The sequence below is a fragment of the Limulus polyphemus genome, unplaced genomic scaffold (genome assembly GCF_000517525.1).
Source record: "Limulus polyphemus unplaced genomic scaffold, Limulus_polyphemus-2.1.2 Scaffold10558, whole genome shotgun sequence".
Lineage (NCBI taxonomy): Eukaryota > Metazoa > Arthropoda > Merostomata > Xiphosura > Limulidae > Limulus > Limulus polyphemus.
Genome location: NW_013676168.1, coordinates 5102 through 14027, shown reverse-complemented (window position 1 = coordinate 14027; position 8926 = coordinate 5102). Strand labels below are relative to the sequence as shown.

The 8926-nt window shown below is 35.4% G+C and overlaps 1 long non-coding RNA gene across 1 annotated transcript in view; it reads right to left on the bottom strand.

Moving 5' to 3' along the window:
- The window catches only part of LOC106476431, a 5777-nt gene extending 4311 nt beyond the window's left edge, over positions 1-1466 (bottom strand). The window contains exon 1 of the long non-coding RNA XR_001291888.2: positions 1313-1466. This is a non-coding gene — a long non-coding RNA (uncharacterized LOC106476431). The remainder of the gene's footprint in view (positions 1-1312) is intronic.
- Positions 1467-8926: the final 7460 nt, after the last annotated feature.

Here is an 8926-nt window from a genome sequence, read left to right as displayed (position 1 = left end):
GTAGGTTTTGTCGGAGCTTCATTAAAAAAAACCAATTCTCCACTGCATACAAGACAGACGAACGGATTCTAAAGGATATCGTTTACAAAAATACTACACCAAAGAAACAGAACACAAAACTACAACTCAACGTCTACTACAAGTCTACCACAACGTCGGACCTTATCGTGAAAAACAGCCCTGCTAAAAAGACAACAGATCTACAGCAAGTGAACGTCATTTACGAGTACAAGTGTAATAAAGGAGACTGCGAGCTCCTGGCAAACGCCTCCTACATCGGAATGACTACCACAACCCTGTCAAGACGCCTAACAATGCACCTACAAAATGGAGCCATTAAAGAACATTGTGCCGGCCTCCACAACCAGAAACTCACACGTCAGGACCTAGTACAAAACACCAAAGTAAACCGCCGAATTTTCGATTGTTTGTTGATTATGGGAGTTTGGTGTAGGATTTTTATTGCTTCGTGTATTTGAAGAGTTGTGAAGTCGTTAGGAACAGCACGCACACTGCTACTTCTTGGCGAGAAACCCTCAAGCCACAATACAACACTCCACCAATTAACGCCTTCCACGAGCTAGATACCGCCACCTGCTTACCCATACCTATAAATATCCACCAACAGTAATCACAATTCACACAACATTCAGCCTTGATAATGGATGCAGAACGCATTCGAAACGCGTCGGCCAACTCTACACTAGCTACAACTTTTACCCGTTGTTCTAACAACGTTAAGACGGCTTATCGACTTCTTGAGAATAATTCTAAGAAAAAAGTAAACCTACGGACATCGGTCTTGTTTAACAAAATCTGCCTACAAGAAAATCTGTCACCAAAGTACACCAACATACATATATATATATATATATACAAGAAGTTATTCTCGTGTAGGCAAAATATGAAGTCTCTCAGTCGCACTTCAGTTAGTCTGAAGTCTTATAATGCTAAAGTCAGGTTTTGTTACTCGTGATGGGCACAACACAGATAGCCCATTGTGTATCTTCGTGCTTGACTATACAACAAACAAGACGAACGAAATATAGAAATCAAGCGTGTTGGAAATTTTTATTCACGAGAAGAATATATTGGCAAATATTTTCGATTCAAAATTGAAAATGATAAACAGTCTTCCAGAGGGCTGCTATTGTTACTCAAATTAGCATGTTGGATTGACAAGTTTTAAATTAAGACATGCGATAACTATAGAATATTAAAGTAAGATTTTATCAACTTAAAAGTAATTCTGATTTCTTTTTAATGCATTAAGATGTAAAACAGTACAAGAAGCTCATCAGACTGTACTTACCAGATTGCATACAGAATCCTCCAAGCAAGAAGACCGCTACGACAACTGCAAACACAAGACGTGACATTTTGAAGAGCTGAATTCGAGTTATGACACGTGATGCACGTTTTTATCTGAAATACATCGGTTTCACGACCTTATATAAGTTGCAAGTCGTCGTGTTTTATGCCGTTAGAGCGTATTTGTATGAAATACAATAAAAAATGAGTCAGAGTATCGGATGTGTTAACTGAACCATAAAGGAAAGAGGGTGTTTTGGTATCAGATTACTGTTTGAAGAGCTGCATTACGTCTGTCGGAATGGGGATAACATATATTGATTTACTAAGTTGGGGTTGTTTAATAATACAGAGGCTGCCTCGAAACTATTTCATTTGGGATACAACTGTTCAAACTTTTGTGTTGTCATATACACGTCACTGTAGGAATTGTGTTTTATCGCAAATGTAAATAATTATAATAATAATTACCTCGCTCTTCATACTTGTTTAGCTGAGTTTGGTAACATGGAGTATACGATCATAGTTCGTGTTTTTGTCAAACCAGAAAGTACGTGAAAACGAATATAATGAAAAGTCCAACATTTCAGAATTTTTGTGATAATAATTTCTAACGGTCTATTTTATAGTAGAAATCTTAATACGTCGACATTTCTCTGTAAGTAAAACAAAACTGGATTATGCTTTACTGATTACGGTATTAATTTCACATGAAACAATAATTAATTTCAGTACAACGGTGTTCATAAAATAAGATGAAAAACGGGTTAGTTTAAATACGATGATGTTTATGAGTTAAGATACAAAACGAGTTACTTTCAGTACGATGATGTTTATGAGTTAAGATAAAAAAGGAGTTACTTTCAATACGATGATGTTTATGAGTTAAGATACAAAACGGACTTACTTTCAATACGTTGATGTTTATAAGTTGAGATAAAAAAGGAGTTACTTTCAATACGATGATGTTTATGAGTTAAGATACAAAACGAGTTACTTTCAATACGATAATGTTTATGAGTTAAGATACAAAACGAGTTACTTTCAATACGATGATCTTTATAATTATAAGTTAATATACAAAAGGAGTTACTTTCAATGCGATGATGTTTATAAGTAAAGATAAAACGGACTTACTTTCAATACGTTGATGTTTATAAGTTGAGATAAAAAAGGAGTTACTTTCAATACGATAATGTTAAAGTATAAATAAACTGTATAACTCTTTGTGTGTGAATCACCGTCTTTGTATTAAAATATCGTTTTTATTGTAGGTTTTCAACTTCTAACATAGAAGTATATACAAAACAATTTCGTCTTTGTCTTCAAATAAACTGAATGAATTACATCGCTATTTTCAATTTGAGTGAAACTTTACGCAAAACGATCAGGTAAGTGACACTTATGGTTCATGGATATGTCAAGAGGGGGAGCAACCAGCCAGCAGCAATGGTGAGATTGACTGTAAAAAGTTACAACGTCACAACAACTGAAAGAGTGGAGTATGCTCAGAATCATGTCGTGACTGTAACCTTGGGTCTTTTGATCCACAGCCTAGTACACTAACCACGAAACCACGCCCAATACAAATAATTGTAAAACACAAAATAGAACTTCAGTCATGATTATTGATGTGGGCGGTTCTAGTGTCGCAGTGCTCAGTACTACATTAAAGAAGAACACTATTTTGTTGTTGTTGTTTTTACTTAATTGTATAAGATATGTTAGAAAAATGGTTATCTTCAGGTTTCACTTTTGCTGAAAAAAGCTAGAAACATTATGTACATAAGTATAAAGTTGTGGCTCCAGAGAAACGTATATGAACGATGACATACTATAAATAAGTACAGGAATAAGCTTTGAATCTATGTTCCAGTGTTCATCTTTTGTCTTTGTTGTTGATCTTAACAAATCCTTGCATAAAAATCAATTTACTGGGATGTAAAAAAAACACTAAAATGATTAGATTTATATTTTGTAAAAAAGTCAGTTTCTAAAAAATCGTTAGTATTCTCACTCGTTCTTCTTTAATGAATTGTTGTTGTTGAGTGCACAGCCACACAATGGGCTTCCTGTATCCTGTACATCACGGGAATCAAACTCCGGAATTAGCGTTGTAAGTCCTTAAACTTATCGCTGATCCATTGGGGAACACATTAGATTCCACCAAGCATTCGTTTTAACTGAGAGCCCTTCGCCGTGGCTCAGCTGAAAGTATGAAGGTTTATAACGCTAAAAATCGGGTTTCGATGCCCCTGGTGGCCAGAGCACAGATAACTCACTGCGTAGTTTTGCGCTTAACAACAAACAGACCTGGCATGGCCTGGTTAGACCCTCGACTCGAAATCTGCGGTTTGCGGGTTCGAATCACCGTCACCTAACATTCTCATCCTTTCAGCCGTGGGGTCGTTATAATGTGACGATCAATCTCACTATTTGTTAGTAAAAGAGTATCCCAAGAGTTGGCGGTGGGTGATCACTAGCTGCCTTCCCTCTAGTCTTACACTCCTAAATTAGAGCAGATAGTCATCGTGTAGCTTTGCACGAAATTCAAATCAAACTAAACTAAGAACAAACAAGTTTCAAAGGAACTAATTTGTCGAGAGAAAGCTAAACTAATATCACACAACAGATATATCACAGCTTAGAGCCAACTTTAGTATTGTGTGATTCAATACATCTTGGAGTTGGTTTTACTAAAGTCCTGGCATGTGAGATAATAGAGGTTGATTTGTATTTAGTAGGATCGTCATATATCCTCTACTTGATTATAATGATATCCCATGAAATAGATAGATATAAGCTATACCATTATGTTGCATATTCATATGCAGGTTTGGAGTTCCGTAAGCCATCCCATTGTATTTCCGGTGTGAAATTGACCTTTTAGGGAGTTGAATAATTTAAGAACAAAACCACGTATAAAAATCAAAACTTAAATACATAGGCATATTTGGAAACGCATACATTATGTTCTTACAGATTTGTGAAGTTCAAATCAAGTATCGGCTTGATTTATAACGAAAATAAGTCATAAAAATCAGATAAGCAAAGTTATATATTATTATATTATATTAACTTTCATGTGAAAATGGAGTGGCCATGTGATATGTCAGGGTGATTGCATAAATACAGGAATGTAACCACATCGTGGTTAATCTGAAAAAATAATGGGCAGAAGTAAAGATTTCTCAGGCTTCCAGAAAGAATGAAAGTAGCTGCCCTTCTAGAAAGAAGCGAAGAAATTTTTGTTTGATTGGCTATATAAAAAAACATATTTAATTAGAGCGTATATATATATATAATGACGATTTGCAAGAGAAACAACGATTTGGCGGGTTTATAAATCACAATAAACAATAGTCTATGTCTAATTTGGTCAGATGTTTGAACGGTTATTACGACTTAACTGTTTCTAACTGTTCCATGCGAGGGAAATCACAAAAACTATTGTATCACAGCCGAACTCTCAATCTGAAAACTGCTTATCTCAGATGCAAGCAGGAAAACGTGGATTCGGTGTTTCTAAGAACATAAACTGTAGATAAGTAATGATTGGAAATACGTTCTATAGTATGATAAACCACCTGTAATCCATTCCTGTACTATAAGTAGAGCAAAAATCTGGAAAAAGCCACGTGAGACGCGACTTCATGGATTTGTTTCCACAGCGACAGAGATTGGATCTTTTGATTCCTTGGAGAAAACAGCGTCCAAATTATAACGTAAATGTGTTGTACCCACAATGTTGCGCATTTTCACCTTTCAGTGGTACAGCGTTAAGTCTGCGCACTTCTAACGCTAAAAACCGAGTTTCGATGCCCGTTGTGGGCAGAGAACAGATAGCCCATTGTATAGCTTTATGTTTAACTACAAACAAACAATCAAGCACTACGTTCGCATTATTTGAAATTAATTTCAATAACATGACAGCGGCTTCTGTCATCTTCCTTCGCCATCACGATCACCAGATCTCAATCTAATTAAGCGTCATCTTTTAACCAGTTGAAGACTGTACGTCTTGGCGAATTATGTAAAAAATATTATTTCAATGTGGTGAGATATTTAATTGCATCTATGACTCCCATTAGTTTTTTTGTTATACCTGTAAACTCCCAGTGGAGCATAGGGCCGCAACAACACCTCGCCAGCGGAAGGAGTTGTTGCAGTTACTTGTAGCAGGTTGGTTTTTACGGGGTGGAGTTGCTAGCCCCGCGCCCAACCCTCCCCCTTTCTCATCTTGGACTTGGGACCAGGCAAAGGTGGAGGTTGGCATGTTTGGTGTGACGAGGATTCGAACCCGCGACCCTCAGATTACGACTCGAGCATCCTAACCACCTGGCCATGCTGGGCCATGACTCCCATTATTATTTGTAAATACGTTCAAATAGATTTTATTAGTAATTGTTTAAGCACAGCAGTACGTCCTATTTTAGTTAATGATTGTTAATGATCAACTTACTGTCCTATGTAAATAAGATTTTATTCATGTTATGCAGAATTCCAAAGATATTTCTCATAACATACGAAACTGCTTTCAAGCAGCGCTATATATATTATTTGTCGCAGCTGCTATGCCAAATTCTGTAACTGAAAAACTAAACAAAAACAATCAACCTTGGAATATTCTTTTATTTGGCCATGCGCCTGAATTCTGTACTAATATTTCCATACTTGCATCACGCTATACAGCTGTTTATACGTGCCAAAAACAGGCCTTAAGGTGAGTAATAAACATAATAGAAGTACTAAGGTAAGACCATTAACAAAAGTTTGTAACGTAAACTACTAACAAGTCCAGCAGAGTTTCTAACAAGAATAATTAACGTCATAGTTTATTTTGAAATTCGCTTCCCACCCCAAAGTGTTAGTTTTTTTTACAGACTTACAACGCAAAATTCCGGGGTTCGATTTCCCATGGTGGAGAGAGAGAGTGCAACTTGACTATTGCGTTGCTTTGCTTTAAGCCTAACAAACAAAAATAATATTTTAAAATTCAAGTTACAACACACATAAAAATACTAATGTAATTAATAACTAACTAAACTAATTCAGCTCAATTCGAGTCCTAAGTATATAATCTGCCAGTTTTAACTATTTTCTTAATGTTTAATGTCAAGTCAGTCTCAGTCAGATATATTGAATACGCCCATTTAACTACTTTCTTTGTATCTGATGTCAAGTCAGTCTCAGTTAGATATATTGAATACGCCAATTTAACTACTTTATTCACGTTTCGTTTCAGCTCTTTAACAGTCACACGTGTAGAATACGCCATTTTAACCACTTTGTTCACGTTTCGTTTCAGCTCTTTAACAGTCAGACATATAGAATACGCCATTTAACTACTTTGTTCACGTTTCTTCTCAGCTCTCTAACAGACAGACATATAGAATACGCTAATTTAACTACTTTGTCCACATTTCGTCTTAGCTCTTTAAAAGCTAGACATATGGAATACACAAATTTAACTACTTTATTCACGTTTCGTCTTAGCTCTTTAAAAGCTAGACATATGGAATACACAAATTTAACTACTTTATTCACGTTTCGTCTTAGCTCTTTAAAAGCTAGACATATGGAATACACAAATTTAACTACTTTATTCACGTTTCGTCTTAGCTCTTTAAAAGCTAGACATATGGAATACACAAATTTAACTACTTTGTTCACGTTTCGTCTTAGCTCTTTAAAAGTCAGACATATGGAATACGTAAATTTAACTACTTCGTTCACGTTTCGTCTCAGCTCTTTAACAGACAGACATATGGAATACGCCAATTTAACTACTTTGTTCACGTTTCTTCTCTGCTCTCTAACAGACAGACATATAGAATACGCCATTTTAACTACTTTGTTCACGTTTCGTCTCAGCTCTCTAACAGACAGACATATAGAATACGCCAATTTAACTACTTTATTCACGTTTCTTCTCAGCTCTTTAACAATCAGACGTATTGAATACGCCTACTTTATTTATTATTTTTCAATTTTGATCTTCTCTGTAAGACTGACTTGGTGCTTCTTAAGAAAAATGGTATGAAGTAATTATAAAGACAGTACGTATAATATACAGCGTAGTTCTCTGAAACAATTGTCAACCAATATTTTTTATTAACGCAAAAAACAAACCGATTTCAAATGATATTGTTAAACGATAAATGACAAATGATAAAATCTCGTGACCAAATTAACATGCTGCCTAGCCGCTTCGATGAATTTATATATTTCCCTAAAAACACACTTTCACTGAATTTCTTTAAAATCTCCAAGTTATGGACACAGTGTTATTCTCTTTTCGTTTTTTAAATCAACGAAAGGGTAATAGATAAAAATATTCATCATTGTTTTTATACAAAATGTCACAAATGCTTATGTGAATACGTTTGACAAATACTATCATAAAACTATTTAAACTATTTAAATATCCCTTGGCAGATTTACATGAGTGTGTTTAAACTCAAATATTTTCATTCCTTGCTTTTAAATTCATATGTCATGCTATGTTGTAGCCTACAAAGTACATAATTTTTCTTGTGATTCATGGCATGCGCATCGTTAAACGTCCCTTATGTGACGTAATTTTAGTGTCTACTGACTGACTGACAGACAGCACACGACTGTATAGTGATGCGAGTGGTTAAAATAGGTGACCCCTCCAGGCGGCATTCGGCCCCCTTTCGGAGAAACTAGGTAAACCTTTAATTGACAAATTGAAACTACAATATACAAAAAAAGGGTTAGTTGGTGCTCATTTTTTGTTCCATTCAGAGAATCCTTAAATTGTACATTGTGATAATCCTCTACAGATACAATCAATATTAAACAGTGAAGTAACAAATATATTAATGCTACAAATTGATCATATTTGATAGTACAGTATGATGACTGAGTTAATTTGAATATCTAAATTATCCAGTGATTAAAATGTTACTGACTTTCTGACTCTGTGACTGACATCAAATTGTTTGGTTGTTGAATTTCGCGCAAAGCTACTCGAGGGCTGTCTACGCTAGCCGTCCCTAATTTAGAAGTGATAGACCACCCACCGTAAACTCTTGGACTACTCTTTTATCAACGAAATTTGGGATTGACCATCTCATTATAACGCTCCCACAGCTTACAGAGCGAGCATGTTTGGTGACGGGATTCGAAACCGCAGATTGCGAGTCAAGCACCCTACCCATCAGTCTAAAGCACGCAGATATTAGAATATGTATAACAATAGGTTTATGAATGTCAAATTCCTTTACAGTTTATCTCCCAATTGCGATGTATTGCTGTACCTGGTCTAGATCTGACGGAATACAGTGGAGTTACACAACTAGGTTTAATGTGAATATTCACTCTACTCTGTAGCCTCCGAATGATAATGCTGATTTTAAATTACTGCTCCAATAGTTTTACTAAAAGAGTGAACGCACGTTGACTTTTGTATTTAATGAAACGTTTTATAATACCAAAACTTTCTACAAAAGAAAAATATACTCTTTTATTTTTGAAGATGAACTTAGGAGATTTCTAGAATATTTTTTACGTATTTTGTATAAATGTTTAGTACTAATACTGCGGTGAGTATAGAAATTGTGGTGAAAGAAGTGGTAACATGGTGTAT